General features: G+C 49.6%; 1 long non-coding RNA gene across 3 annotated transcripts in view; it reads left to right on the top strand.

Annotated features, from left to right (window-relative positions):
• LOC111091566 overlaps positions 1 to 13,905 on the top strand; it is a 120,309-nt gene that overhangs the window by 91,064 nt on the left and 15,340 nt on the right. For 2 of the 3 annotated variants that reach the window (XR_005375783.1, XR_005375784.1), the window contains exons 2-3: positions 9,282 to 9,379; positions 10,100 to 11,091. This is a non-coding gene — a long non-coding RNA (uncharacterized LOC111091566). The remainder of the gene's footprint in view (positions 1 to 9,281; positions 9,380 to 10,099; positions 11,092 to 13,905) is intronic. The other variant, XR_005375785.1, reaches the window with a different exon arrangement.

The following is a 13,905-nucleotide window of genomic DNA, read 5'->3' as shown; positions in this document are numbered from 1 at the left end:
AAGTTGGATAAGGACCCGTCCTAATGACCTCATTTTAATTCAGTTCCTTCTTTAAAGACCGTATTTCCAAAGCCAGTTACGTTTTGAAATACTGGAGACAAAGATTTCAACATACAAATTTCAGAGGGGACACGATTTAGCCCACAAAATAGATGCAGATAATATAAGTATCACTTCATCCATGAAGATTTCTTGGGCTTTCTTCAGTCCAATGTGATACGCCCATAATAACTGCTGTCTGATTTTGTCATGGTCACGATGTGTTTAGACCACTATCTTCCTTCTAGTCTGAGGCCTCACAAGCTGGGCTTCAAGGAGTTCATGTTCTGTTTCTAATACGTGGCATAACACGAGGCGCCTAGGAGTGAAGTAAATCCTTGTTCTATGGATGGATGGATGGATGGATGGATGGAACTGATAAACATGGAACAAAATAAGGCAGGCACTTCTGGTAGATTCCATGGTCTAAGGGAGCAGAGGGGAGTTGGATGGGACTCTCAGAGGGGAGCCCCTGCATTGGGTTCTGTCCATAGCAGTTAATCTTGCTTTGCAAAGAGGGCAATAGGGATCAAGTGTTCCCACACCAGGGATCTCTCTGCCAGTGGGGACTGCATTACTCCTGGTTTCTCAAGCTGCACCTGGGAGATCAGTCTGATGGCCCCATGACTGCTGAGGTCACTCTGACAGAACAAAGAGACTCTGCACCATCTTATCCTCTTCCAGTCCCAACTTTCATCCCACCTACCCATCCCAACCCTGGTTGTCATATTCCTTTCCTGGAATCAATGTGGGGGCAGCCTGGCAGGAGTTTGCAAATAACAAAACCCAGAATGGAGGCTGAAAACAGTCAGTGATACTCCTTCCCCCCGGGACTGAAGTCCTAAGTGTATCAGGGTCTTTACTGGGTGGTAGCCCCTGTTCCCATACCGCTTGCTGGTCTTGAATGCAGCTCTGGTACAGCCGGGCTCCTGGCTACCCCCACTACCCAGCGTCCTGTGTCTCTGGGGTTGCTCTCTTCACTCTATATACTCCTCCAGAAGGCCCCAGAGTCCAGAGAGGAAAGGTCCTCCTTCTACACCCCCTTCCCCCATCCTGGAGCTACTCCCCTTGACTCTCCCCAGCCTTACCACTCAGGCCTTAGCCATCTTTTGTGCCTATTGCCCTACGACGGGCTGGATTCCTAGAATGACCAAGGTCAGTACACAAGGCCAGGCCTCGCCCTCATCCCTTCCCCCTCTGCTGGGGTGCTGTGCTCTGTGATGCCTGGACCTGAGCGGAACCGGGGCTGCCTCTTTGGGGACAGGAGGTCTCATTTGATTGCTAATTCCCTGCAGACATCCAGGCTACAGCTCTTCCCCTTCTGACTGCTCCTTGACCCTGGGACACTGGGGGCCTTCGGGAGCCCAGGCTCTGGGGAAGGAGAGGACTGTCTCAGCGGAGTGGGAGTCCAGGTGGCCCTTCGGAGACACGGCCGGGGGCGCACCCTGGCTCCTCTCTCGGCCTTGCCAGGGGGGGACCTCACTCTAGCAAACAGAGCCGTGGCGCAGACAAAAGCCATGCGACATCACGAGGACACCCGCCCGGTGCCACGTTCCGGGCATAAAGGGCCGGGGCTCAATACCTTTGCAAAGCCCTCATTGTGCTGCATCCCGCCCGCCCTCCCCGCCTTCCCCCCACTATCAAGCCTTTCTGGGGCCCTTTGTTGTCAAACCAAATATAGCGCTACATTGTCTGGCCTCCCACCCATCCCGGCTGGATAAAGGGGCCCGGCCGGCCGGGCGCCCCGCTCCTCAATGCTATCTCCCCGCCGCAGCCCCGCCCGCCCGCCGCCCCGGGCCGCCGCCGGCCGCTGATACGCCGCCCATTCTTCTCCCCGGTTCCCACGAGCATGTCACTAACCGGTTCCTGGGCCTTATCACCGGGAGGAAGAAAAGGAGCGCCTTTGAAGAGTGGAAACAAAACATCAGGCCCCATTGTTGTGTGACTTCCCCGGCCGCAATCTAGGCTCTCCATCGCCGCTCGCAGAGGCCCCGACCGCGGCCTAACGCAGATGCTCCAATCGGCAATTTGACCACCAGGACACTTATTGTCCTGTATCTGTCATCTCTGCTCCGCGGGCCTGTGGCTTTTAAACCATCCTTTTCAGGGCTGGCTCTCTCCTGGCTCCGAGCAGGTCAAAAGCCGCTGCGGGTGGCGGTGGCGGTGGTCGGGGCGAGGGCCACCGAGCGGGCGCCCTGCCCTGCCCGGCCGTTCCCTCCTCGCCTGCCTCCTCTCCGCCCCACCTTTCTCCTCCCGTCCTGTGTCCTGTCTTGCACTCCGCCTCCGGCCTCTGCCTCCCCTGTGGCAGCGCAGCCCCGGACCTGAGTGGCTGGGGGCAGGCCCCGGCTGGCGGGGGCGTTCCTGCCCTGAACCCGGGCGAGGGGCCTGCCAGGGAACGGCTCTCGGTAGAACCACCAGGATCCTGGAGAGCTAAATTCCAGAAAAGGCTCCGGGCCAACCCGTCCATCCCACTTCTTTTGCCCGGGGAGCAGCAGCAGAGGTTCAGAGGGTGACACAAGCTGCCCTGACGTCACCTGGTGAGTTGGCAAAGGCCAGGACTAGACACCAGGTCTACCTGGCTCTCTGACCCCTGCCAGGAAATGCTGCGTCCCAGGGGTGGCTCACCATTCCCTCTGAGAAGCCCAGTGACATGTCCCTGTGTTAGGTGTCTGATTGAGAGGCAGGCAGGTCTGAAACTCATCTGTCACTCATCTTCCACTTTAATGAATCCGTTTCCCAGCATAGCACAAAGTGGCTAGGCCCCGACCATGGGGACACAAAACCCTAGGGAGAATATTGGCTTTGCTGTTTTTAGCTGTGTGACAGTGGGTGAGTCACTAAACCCCTCTGTGTCTGATTCTTCACTTTAAAAATGGGTACAAGAAAGCAGAACCTACCTCCTTTTTGTGAGGATCCATATAGAGTCCCAGACCCATGAGAAGCTCCGTGCAGATATTAGCTATTAGTGATCCCTGGGAAGAAGCCTGTTACCAAACTCCATTTTGGTATCAATCACTCTCTCCTTTCGATATCTTGTAAATGTGGACATCTCAGAGCCTGTCTTAGAGTAGTAGGGTCCTTGTACTGGGCGCTTTAGTTTCCCCCTGAAGCTAGGGCCCTTGCCCACCACTGCAGTGGCAACATCACTCAATAAAATGCCTTCCCCCCATCCAGCAGCATGTACTGGGCACATGCTATGTGCCAGATATCGTGGGTATCCTTGCCCCATAGAGCTCAAGGTCAAGTCAAAGAGATGACATGAAGCACATAAATACACAAATAAACATTCAACTCCAAACTGTAAGATGAAGCAGAAGTACAGGGTGTGATTGAAAGTGATATTGGCAGACCAAATCTAGAGTTTAGGGAGGGCGTACCAGAGAGAAGGACATCTCAGTTGAGTTTGAAAAGAATGATGGAAGGTGGCCAGGCCAGAAATGAGTGATAGCTCTAGGCAATGGCATGATGAGGCCCGTCTGAGGACTTGATCAGAGCCTAAAAATCTGGCATGTCTGGGTAAGAGGGCATGAAGTCAGCAGAGGGTACACAGGTCACTCAGGGTTGCATGCGAATTTGGGATCTGTTTTCCCCCTAAAGGCATTATCAGACTTCAGGGAGGTTCTGAGTAGCTCCTTTGGCTCTGGACAGAGAATGGATAGAGTGGGGCAATTAGATGCACACAGCAAAGAGGCTATTGAGGTACTCCAGGTGAGAGAGGGGAGGAGCTGGGGCTTGCACAATGGATGTGGAAATGCAGACAGGAACTCACGGGGTATCTGCAATAGAATCTAGAGAACTCAGTGATGGTTGGATGATAGAGTGAGAAGGGAGAGCAACGAATAGAGGAAGCTTCTGACCTCAGCACCCAGGCTTATAGAGACTCCACTGACTGGGAAGGGGAACCTGAGAAGCTCTGGACATCAAGAGCTCTGGTTATGTCTGAGGTGCCAAACCACAGAAGGATACTTGGATCTGGAGGTTAGAGTAGCAGTCCAAGCTCGAGATGCGCATCTGGGCGTAAACGGCACGTTATGTGTGCCGAATGCTTCCATGAAGGAATAAAGTGTTACTAAAATTTGAACTCATATTGTCCAACTGAAAAGCTAATGTTTTATACACTATTCAGTCACCTTCTGATCAACTCAATTCAGGAAAATGGTGAGTCTTCCAGCATCCAGTGACTAAGTCCCGAGCAAAAGGTGATACCTCCCAGACCAAGGCGATAGCCTGGATTCTCAGGAGAACTCTACAGAAGAGAACCCAGGAGTATCCGGTGTCAGAGATTCTGGCATAAGATCTGGAGGTACATTGGAAGAAGAAGAATCTTGGGGGAATGGAATTCCATCACATCCCCAAACTAGGCCAAAACTCTCCAGAGTAGACATCCATAAGCACATAGATGGTGCTCAGGTTGGGCAAGCATGAACAATCCCTACATCTCGATGACATAACTCCATCAAGTGCCACATGGGTCTGGCAGCACTGGAGACAGTTTTCCAAAAGCAACTCCCGAATCAAGGCTATTTCCACCCTTTATCACTAGTATCTTGATGGTCTTCGCTTTCCATACTGGGGAAGGGCAAGAAAGCATGGAGAATTCACAGCTGTTCCTGACAATTTTGAACTGGAAGCAACATAAGTGCCTGCCGTGCGCAGCCTGTGGACCTGGCGTGTGGCCTCAGCCCAACTGCAGAGGAGACCAGGCGACAGAGAGGAGCATGTGGAGACTTAGAGAGGATTGATTGTCCTCCCTCCTTGGCAGGTGCACACGCTCTTTCCTTCTTCCACTGGGAGAATTGATGCAGGAGACAGAATTGGAAGATCCAAGTACATGATTGAAGAGGGTCAAGGCCGGGGATGATGGCCTTCAATCAGCCTTTGACTAAGAGCGAGGATCAGAAATCTGTGCCTAACGCCTTGTCTGTTTCTAGGCACGTGGATTCCATTTTCTCTTATTCACTACATGTGCTACTCATTGGAAAATGCTGCTATTTCTGTGACCTCAGGAGAGGTTAAAGTGATTTACTCTGTCACAGTGTGAGGTCTGGGCCCTCTCATGCCTGCTACCACCGAGGATCCGTGTAGAGGGGACAGCTGCCAGGGTGGGACAAGAGGGCCTTCACTGCGCAGGATCCTAACAGGCCACATGCAGGGAACTCCCCACAGGAGCAAAACCTCCCCACGCCAAAATCATGGTCTCTGCCTTGAGCTGGGCTCGCCAGTGAGTTTCCGTATCCTTCTGGCACAGTGATCTTATCATAGCAGATTAAAAATGAGAATGGGCCCATAAAACATGCATTATGGTGTCTCAAAGCCTCATAAAAGGCAGATAAATGCCTTGCTCCAGAGGTCCCTACATTGAGTTTACACCTTTCTTTCTCCCTTCCCATAATGGAATCGTCAACAACAGATAATTGAAGTTAAAAAAAAATCAGTAACTTGTAAAGTTCAACTCAGTGGGCTGATTGTTTGGCCTCATGGATGGCCTGGGGTAAAGATCGTGCCAGAAGATACCTGCCTTTCCAAATGGCTCCTCCACATTTTCCAGGAGGCTTGGAGCAAAGGCACAGAAAGAAATCTTAGGGACAGCTCTCCTTTTCTGATTGCCTTTTAGCATGCCTTTAGCACTTTCCCACTGGTACCTGAGTCTCCAGCCCCAAACCAAAATGTTTCAATTCAGGTAAATACTAGGCTTCTTAGGAGTCTATTCTCAGGATTTTAGACACTCCCCTGAGAATCAGCCTTGACTGAAAGAAGAGAGGGCTGCTAGACATTGGACAGGTGGTCTGTCCCTGTATCTCTGACCACTCCCAGCCGCGGGTGAGTTCCCCACATATTTCAGCTCAGCCTTGCTCAACCGTTCTCAGGCAGGGAGGATCGAAGGTGCTAGAGTTGAACAATGAGGCTGGCTCTTGGCGTACTCTGACTTTGGCCAAGCTGCCACTTCATGCTCAGGCTTGGCAAGTGGCTCTGTTCCTGGCTCCTCTGCACCCAAGTCCTTTGACTTGCTACTGTGCCCTCTGAGAGTGGAGATTATCCCAGGGATGAGCATGCTGCCTGGGCTTGACCCAACTCGGCCATTCGGCTTCCTTCCTGTCCAACTCCCCCAGAAGCTCACTTTCTGGGACACTGGCCTTCTTCCTACTGTTTGGATAAATCCTTCCCCCGGCTTCCTTCTCTGTGCTGATCCTAGGTCCTGACCCGACCTACCCCTCAGCCTCCAGAACTCAGGGGCCCCGTTGTGGCCAGGAGCAGTGAGAAAAGGAAGGCACGGCCTGGGTGGGGTTTGGGCCCAGGTTCATGGCTCTCCTTTGGACCGAGTATGATAATTCATGCATATCAGCCCAAGGCTTCCCTACCAGGCAAGGTTAGAAGAAGACATGTTCTTTTGAACTGAGTATTCGGGCCTTCCTTACTACACCACCGACAGCCGGGCTCTGGAGATGCGCCGGCATCTCTTCTTGCTGGAGCTTTTTTCTCTTCCAGCTCTAAAGCATAGACACCATCTGTGCAGAGCACCCCTCATGCCAGCTATGCCATCACAACCACGATCTCCAGATTGGTCCTCGGTCCTATAGCATATCATGCCGACCATTGATTGAACCCCAATTCCCCTGTATTGGAATTGTTTCCTTGCACCTCTGCCTCCTAAGCTGCGGGAACGTGGGCGGCAAGGACCAGCCAGCTCTGACTTACTTTTGTATCTCCAGAGCTTTACACAATGCCTGGCACCTAGTACCTGCTCAATAAATATTTGCAGAATGAGTAGACATATTTCATTGTGTCTTCTGAGTCCCATTCGAAGCAGGTGAGAACTTCTGTAATGTGTTGAGACTGTTTGCCCATAAACTGTGTAGGGAAGCTCACTGATTCTGTGACCTCCCGGGATGGGCTCTAAAACACAACTGAGACAGAATAAATGTCTAGCTGTTCTGTTTTGACTGGTGACAAGAGTTGCAAGCTGATTAATACATTTAAAGTGGTGATCAATTTGTCTTATTCACATCCTCTTATCTTGATTGTAATGAGTAGATCTTTTAACATAATGAAAACTGCATATTTCACTCAAATTCACAGTTTTGCATTCCAGAGGAGATGAAATGCTGTTTTTATTTAACGTTAAAATGAGGTGTACGCTCTTGTCTTGGGAGGCCAGGGAAGGTGACAGGCAGCCTCTCTCCTTGAATGCCAGAGGTGTGGCATCTCCTAAGACCTCAAATTTGACTATAAAGATTGGTTTCTCAAACTAGGAAATGGGGCTGCACCTCCTCGGTCACCTTGTTTATTTTTTCCCCATTGATGAGAGTGACCTATAAATCAGCCCTGGCTGAGGCCATCTGGTTTTGGCTTGAATACGCTTCAGTATTCAAATAAAATCTCTCTCGATTTTATTTTTCAAAGCCTTGAACATAAGAATAATTCTTATCCTGGTCCAAAATAGATACCTCCTATCATTCCTATTTCCATGGGCTTTCCTTTTTCTCTTGATCTCTTTCTTCCTTCCTCCTTTTCTTCCTTTTCTAGCTTCTTATCAGTTTTACCTAAAAATGTCTTTTTTTTTAAAGATTTATTTATTTATTCAGAGAGAGAGAGAGAGAGGAGAGAGAGAAAGGCAGAGACACAGGCAGAGGGAGAAGCAGGCTCCATGCAGGGAGCCCGATGTGGGACTTGATCCCGGGTCTCCAGGATCACACCCCGGGCTTCAGGCGGCGCTAAACCGCTGTGTCACCGGGGCTACCCAGTTTTCCCTAAAAATGTCTAATATCATAATGACCTCTTACAATTTTGCAAAAGCTTAGAGCTTTCACTGTGCATTTCAAACAGCCTTGCAGGGATCCCTGGGTGGTGCAGCGGTTTGGCGCCTGCCTTTGGCCCAGGGCGTGATCCTGGAGACCCGGGATCGAATCCCACGTCAGGCTCCCAGTGCATGGAGCCTGCTTCTCCCTCTGCCTGTGTCTCTGCCTCTCTCTCTCTGTCTCTCTCTCTCTGTGTGTGTGCCTATCATAAATAAAAACAAAACAAAACAAAACAAAAACAGCCTTGCAGACCTGGATGGTGAGTGGTTTGCTTTCAATTCTCTGCTGATGCTGCTTCTGCTGGATTGACCTCTCTGACCCACACCCCTTTCTGCCTCACTCACTGCCTTATCTCCAGCACCCAAAAAGTGCCTGGTTCAGGGGGTTCTAGTCAATAGTTGTTGAATGAATGAACAAATGCATGTGTGAATGAATAAGTGGTGCCCAGAAGGTGTGGCCTTCTGGTGCCCCGTGCCCCTGTCCATGGTTGGTTGTGTGACATCTCCACCTCTGCACTAAGCAGCTAGGACCACACAGGGGCAAAGCGGAAATGGGGACAGAAAGGGATATTCACACACTCTTCTGTGGCCACACTCAACGTAGGGAATGCTCGCATGCTGTGAGAAGGCTGTGCCTTTGCTGTGGAGACCAAAGAAGGGACGAGAACAGCAGGTGCGCAGAGAAAAGCAGAGGTGAGAAGCAGAGAGTGAGCAGAGAGCTTCCCAGTCCTGGCTCCCAGGGGCGCCCAGGCCTCAGCCATATCCCCGTGGGGGCTTCAGGAGATGATCCCTGTCCTTATCCAAATCCCCCTTCACTGCTCCAGCCAACTCACAACAATTTCCTTTACTTGCAACCAAGCATGTCCATCTAAATAAAGGTGGACATGAAGATGTCTGTTTCTTAGACTTGGAAGGGAGGCTGGGGAGGGCAGGAAACTCTCCCAAGGCCGCAAGAAACAGGAGCGGCCAGTCCGGACTGAGTGCCCTCTGTCACTGAAGCGCGTCCCTGTCCCCTGCTGGAGCTCTTCCCCAGCGTTGCATCTCGCTTTTAACAAAAGAAAGAGTGACTCCTGGAGCAGCCAGATGTAGCCGAGCAGTGGGAACCCAAAGCAAGAGGAATTCACTCTCCATAAATTATGCTTTAATAGATGTCAATTATTAATTCCTAAATAAATATTTGTTAATATTCAAAAGAGTTTGCCTACTAAGAAAAACTCAGGCTACACAGAATAATTAGGGCTTCTCACTGTGCAATGGCTGTGGCCCATAATGATTTTTTCCCCTGTTCTGCATCTTTATTTTTTCTGAAGTGTGAATGTCTCGCTGTGTCAGGTTTCCTGGGGAGGGTTCGGCTGGCCGTGCGCACGGTAGGATGCAAAGGGCTGACGCTCCCAGGGACGTTTCCATACGGGCCAGCGGATCTTTCTCTTTCTTCTTTGGAGAACAGGATTCTGTGAAACACTGAAGTTGTCCCACGTGTGAGGAGAAGAACTGGAGTTCCAGCCAAAACTGGGAAAATTTAACAATCAGCTTGACAATGGCCTGGTAACGTATCACAGTATGGAGCGCTGTGCTAGGGCTGTGTTAGCCTGCAAGGGCGGGAGTGGATAACGAACAGAATAGATGAGTCTCCAGGGTTTAAAGAGTGTGCAGACTAGCAGCTGAGAGCTCCCTGATAAATTCTTAGCGCAGGGGAAAGGGATATTAGTCCACGGGAGAGGGATCAACAAAACATACAGGGAAGCCAGAAATATATCAAATTGGGGACAAGGGAGCAAATAGATTCACAAAAGAACTAGAACCTGAGACAGACCCCTCAAGATGCATAGGTTTTTTGATGGGCAAAGATTGGCTTAGCATTGGAGTTTGAAAGGACACTCCGTCATTTTCTCACCTATCTAAAATACATTTATTTGGAGCAACTGGTAGATACCAAGTCCTTGTCTAGATACTGGAGATATAAAGAAACACCAAACTGGGTCTGTGAACGTAGAGATTACAGCTCAGTGACGTATAATAACTACGCATACAATGCCACCTAATACTATCATATATAATATAAAAATAGTTGCAATGCAGTGAATTATGGATCCAAGAAAATGACCACCTCTACCAGGGGAATGAGAGAAGGCTTCAACAGATGGGGACACTCATTTATTTACAAAAAATATTTACTGAGTGCCTACACGTGTCAGGCGCTCACTGTGTGTTAGGATAGTGCAGTGAACAAAACAAACTAAGCCTTTTTTTTTTTTTCAAATTAAGCCTTTTTATGTCCTAAGAGTTCAACAAATTAAAGAGGAAGGACATTCCTACCAGATGCTCAGGCAAGGGGCTTCTCAAGAGGTAAGGCTGGAGAAGAAGTCAAAGCCACATTTGGAAGGACCTCACAAGCTAGGCTGAACACTTAGGACTTTATCTGGAGAATTTAATGCAAAGCCAAAGAAGGCTGTTAAAGCAAAGTGTGAGGAAGGTGACCTTGAGGGCTCTGTGACAGCCAGACTGGCCAAAGATGAAGCTGGAGGCAAAGAGTCTCATTAGGAGGTCATTGCAATAGTCCAAGATATCCATGACCAGGGCTTGAACCTGGGCACAGGTGGTGGGGATGGAGGAGGGATGCATTTGAATTGAAAGAGTTATTCTTCACTGTGTGTGTGTGTGTGTGTGTGTGTGTGTGTGTGTGTCTAAGCTCTAATTGAAGCTTCTTGCTCCAGAAAAATTCTCATACTCTCCTACACGTGTTATTTTGCAAACGACTTCAAAGGGCACTGATTCCACCTTAAGAACTGCTGAGTTATTATGGAAACAGTTGGGGTGAATGGGGGTCAGGTGGTGAACATATAAAATCGAAGGTTGCAGCAATGATTTGGGTGTGGATCTGGCACTGGTCTAGTTGCCCTGTCAGGCCCTGCCGTCCTGAGCCCTTCCTCTCACTGCCTAATGAGAGGCATACCTTTGATGGACCCATACCTTTGATGGACCCAGGCCACCAAATATGCGTGTCCCTCATTCCTACCTGTCACTCGGCCAACCACCTGAGCCACAGGCCAAGGGGGTAAGTTCCCTCCTGCCTCTTCCATTCTGAGAGTGTTTTCCTAGTGATACCAATACCTCAGGGTCCAGACCCAAGGTTCGTCACAGATGCCACAAGCCTAGACTGAGAAGACCAGCAGACGTCCACAAACCTCATTCCCTCATTGCACAGATGGGAAAGTGAAGGCCCAGAGAAGAGAGAAGTTTCTTCAAGCTCACCTGCGGTAAGTGGCCATGTGGGACCTAGAACCACCACCTGCTAATCTCGCTCATCCTCTGCCCCTCATCGTATACAATGGTTCCCTTCTCTGTGTGTCCAGTGGGACAGCGCACGTCTTGTCAATGGCACCAGTCAGGTTCAGCTCATGCACCAGAGCCTTTGGACACAAGCTCTGAGAGCGTGTCCATACCCAATGCCAGGACTCCAGGAGTGTTGAGTAGAGAAAGAGGGGGTTTTGCTTGCCCCTGAAATCTCAGCAGTTTTTTTCTGCCAGCCTCACCATCCCAGGCCCAGGAAACAGGAGCCCTTGCAGTTAACCCCATGAGCTCTGCGACTCCTCAGCAGCACCGTGAGGGTAATGACTCCCGATTCCCAGGGGTGGCCTGTGTGCTGAAGGGAAACAGTACACCCATGGACTCGCGCAGAACACTCAGGAAGTGCTCCTTCCTGCCTTTCTCCTTGCCACTTCTTCCCACACTCAGCAAGAACGGGGCTGTGGGAAGAATCAGGGCACAGGAAGGCTGGGTTTCTGGTCAGAAAAGGCAGAAGCCGAGTTTGGCCTTCGTTGTGGCCCAGAGCCACATGATTGTCCATATATCATAGTTGCATACAAACTGACACAGAACCAAGTCAAAAAAAGCAGTACGCAGGAGAAGGAGCTGAGGCGTCCTTGGCATAAACCAGCCCCAGGGGGGCTGAGGCCCTGCCACAACCCATCAGGCAACACAGAGAAAACCACATCTCTGCTCGATTGGGCCAGCCACCTCCAGGTGCACGACCCTGGCTCCTTCTGAAAGATCTCTCGGCTTCATGGGTGGCCATGCTGGTGGGAAGGGACAGGAACGGGGACCAATGAGAGAAGGTAGGGGCCCGAAAGGCAGGATCTGGACCCAAATCAAAGGGAGTTCGTTGTAACATCCAGTTGTCCCGGGTGATCACCATTCCTTTGATTCTGGAGCACGGACATGAAAGATGAGGGCTTGGACACATATGCTCTCGGGGGCAGCTTTTGGCTTATGTCTCCGTAGCTGTGTGCGTTTGGGAGAGTTATTTAGAGTCGTTAAGCATCCGTTTCCTCAGTGTCTGCATCCATCGGTTAGGATAAATAATAGGAGCCAACTCAGTGCTGAGTCGTAGACTGAGTGAAATAAAGCATGGGGAGCAGCTGGCACGGAGCCGTATTACCTAATGGTCAAAACATCTACCAAGGCACAAACAAGAGCAGGAGGGCAGTGCTGGCCCTCCTGGAACCAGCTGCTGTTGTCTCTGCCCCAACAGCTGCCTGAATCCTTCTGTGGCCCTCTTTTTTTTTTTTTTTTTTTTTTTAGCTAAACTTTTTAAGAAAGGAAAATACATGTACAGAAAAATATGCAGCTCATAAGTTGGCTTGATATATTTTCTCGAAGTGCACACACACATCCACGAAACTGGTCCCCAGATCAAGAAAGAGCTCCTCATGTACCTTTGGAGTCAATGCTTAGTCCCCTTTGACTAGGGTAACTGTTTTCTGACTTCTAACACCATGGATAAGGAGTGTCTGAATTATCTATCGTGGAATCATACAATACACACACGTTTGTGTTTGGTTTCTTTCAATCAGCAATGGTTGAGTATAGTTACACCTTATTTTCATTGCTTGCCCTAATCTATTACATGAACAAACCATAACTTGTTTATCCAGTCCATGGTTGGTGGGTTTCTGCCCAGTGTCCAGTATCTGATTATTCTGAGTGGTGCTGCTAGACCATCCTCATACACAATTTTGGTGAGCATATGTATGCATTTCTGTTAGTTATGTATTAGGTCGAATCAAATTAAGTTGCCATTTTTGTAGATCAGAAACAATCAAATATTGGCAAGTTCACATGGTTCAATCTACTACTTTCGAGTAGAAATGTTGGGTCATAAGACATTACATTCGACTTTGGTCTTCGAAAGTGGTCGCACCAGCTTACCCTCCCACCACTACTGTGTCAGTTTCCAATTTCCACAGCCTGGGCTACCCAGAGCCTCCCGCTGAGTCTTAGCTGCTGACATCCTCTGTTCCTATGGGCCCCTTTGTATCATGCATTTACAGCATGCTATGTGTTTGCTTTCCCCTTGGGAAGGTCTTTCTGACAGTTCTAACCCTAACTGAGCCATGTTTTAGTATGTGAAGAATGAGGCTGAGTAGGATGGTGGCAGAAGGAATCAAACCAAGAGGACAAAGAACAAAGGTCATCCCCCTTGCAATGATAAACTTGGAGAGCCTGAGCTTGATTGGTAGTAAGGGCATTTTTTTTACACCAGTAATTTTTAACCTGTCCCCACACAAGAAATGGGAAGTAAGAGGATGGGAGATAAAGAAGCTAGATATTTTCAGAGTGTTGGAGTTGATGGTTGGGGTCCATCCACCAAACAGAGGCAGAATGGGAGGCTTTGTTCTCCTTGGGCTTCATGTCCTTAGGCCTGGCAGGGCCCATGTGTCTATTAGCCATAGCAGGCTCAGTGCCCAGGACCCACAGTACATTTAGGTGCCCATGAAAACATTTCAGTTTCTTTCTTATTAAAAAAAAAGATTTTATTTATTTATTTGAGAGACAGTGTGTGAACAAGAGAGAGGGAAAGAGAACAACTGGGGTGGGGGAAGGGAGGGAGAGGGAGAAGCAGACACCCCGCTGAGCAGGAAACCTGATGTGGGGCTCAATCCCGGGACTCTGGGATCATGACTTGAGCCAAAGGCAGGCGCTTAACCAACGGAATCACCTGGGCGCCCTTTAATTTCTTTTAAAACCAGAAAGAAAAAAAAAAAGAACTTTTAGGAAGAAATGTTTTATTT

This window comes from Canis lupus, chromosome 21, assembly GCF_011100685.1.
Source record: "Canis lupus familiaris isolate Mischka breed German Shepherd chromosome 21, alternate assembly UU_Cfam_GSD_1.0, whole genome shotgun sequence".
Taxonomy (NCBI): Eukaryota; Metazoa; Chordata; class Mammalia; order Carnivora; family Canidae; genus Canis; species Canis lupus.
This window is presented reverse-complemented; position numbering and strand designations above follow the sequence as displayed.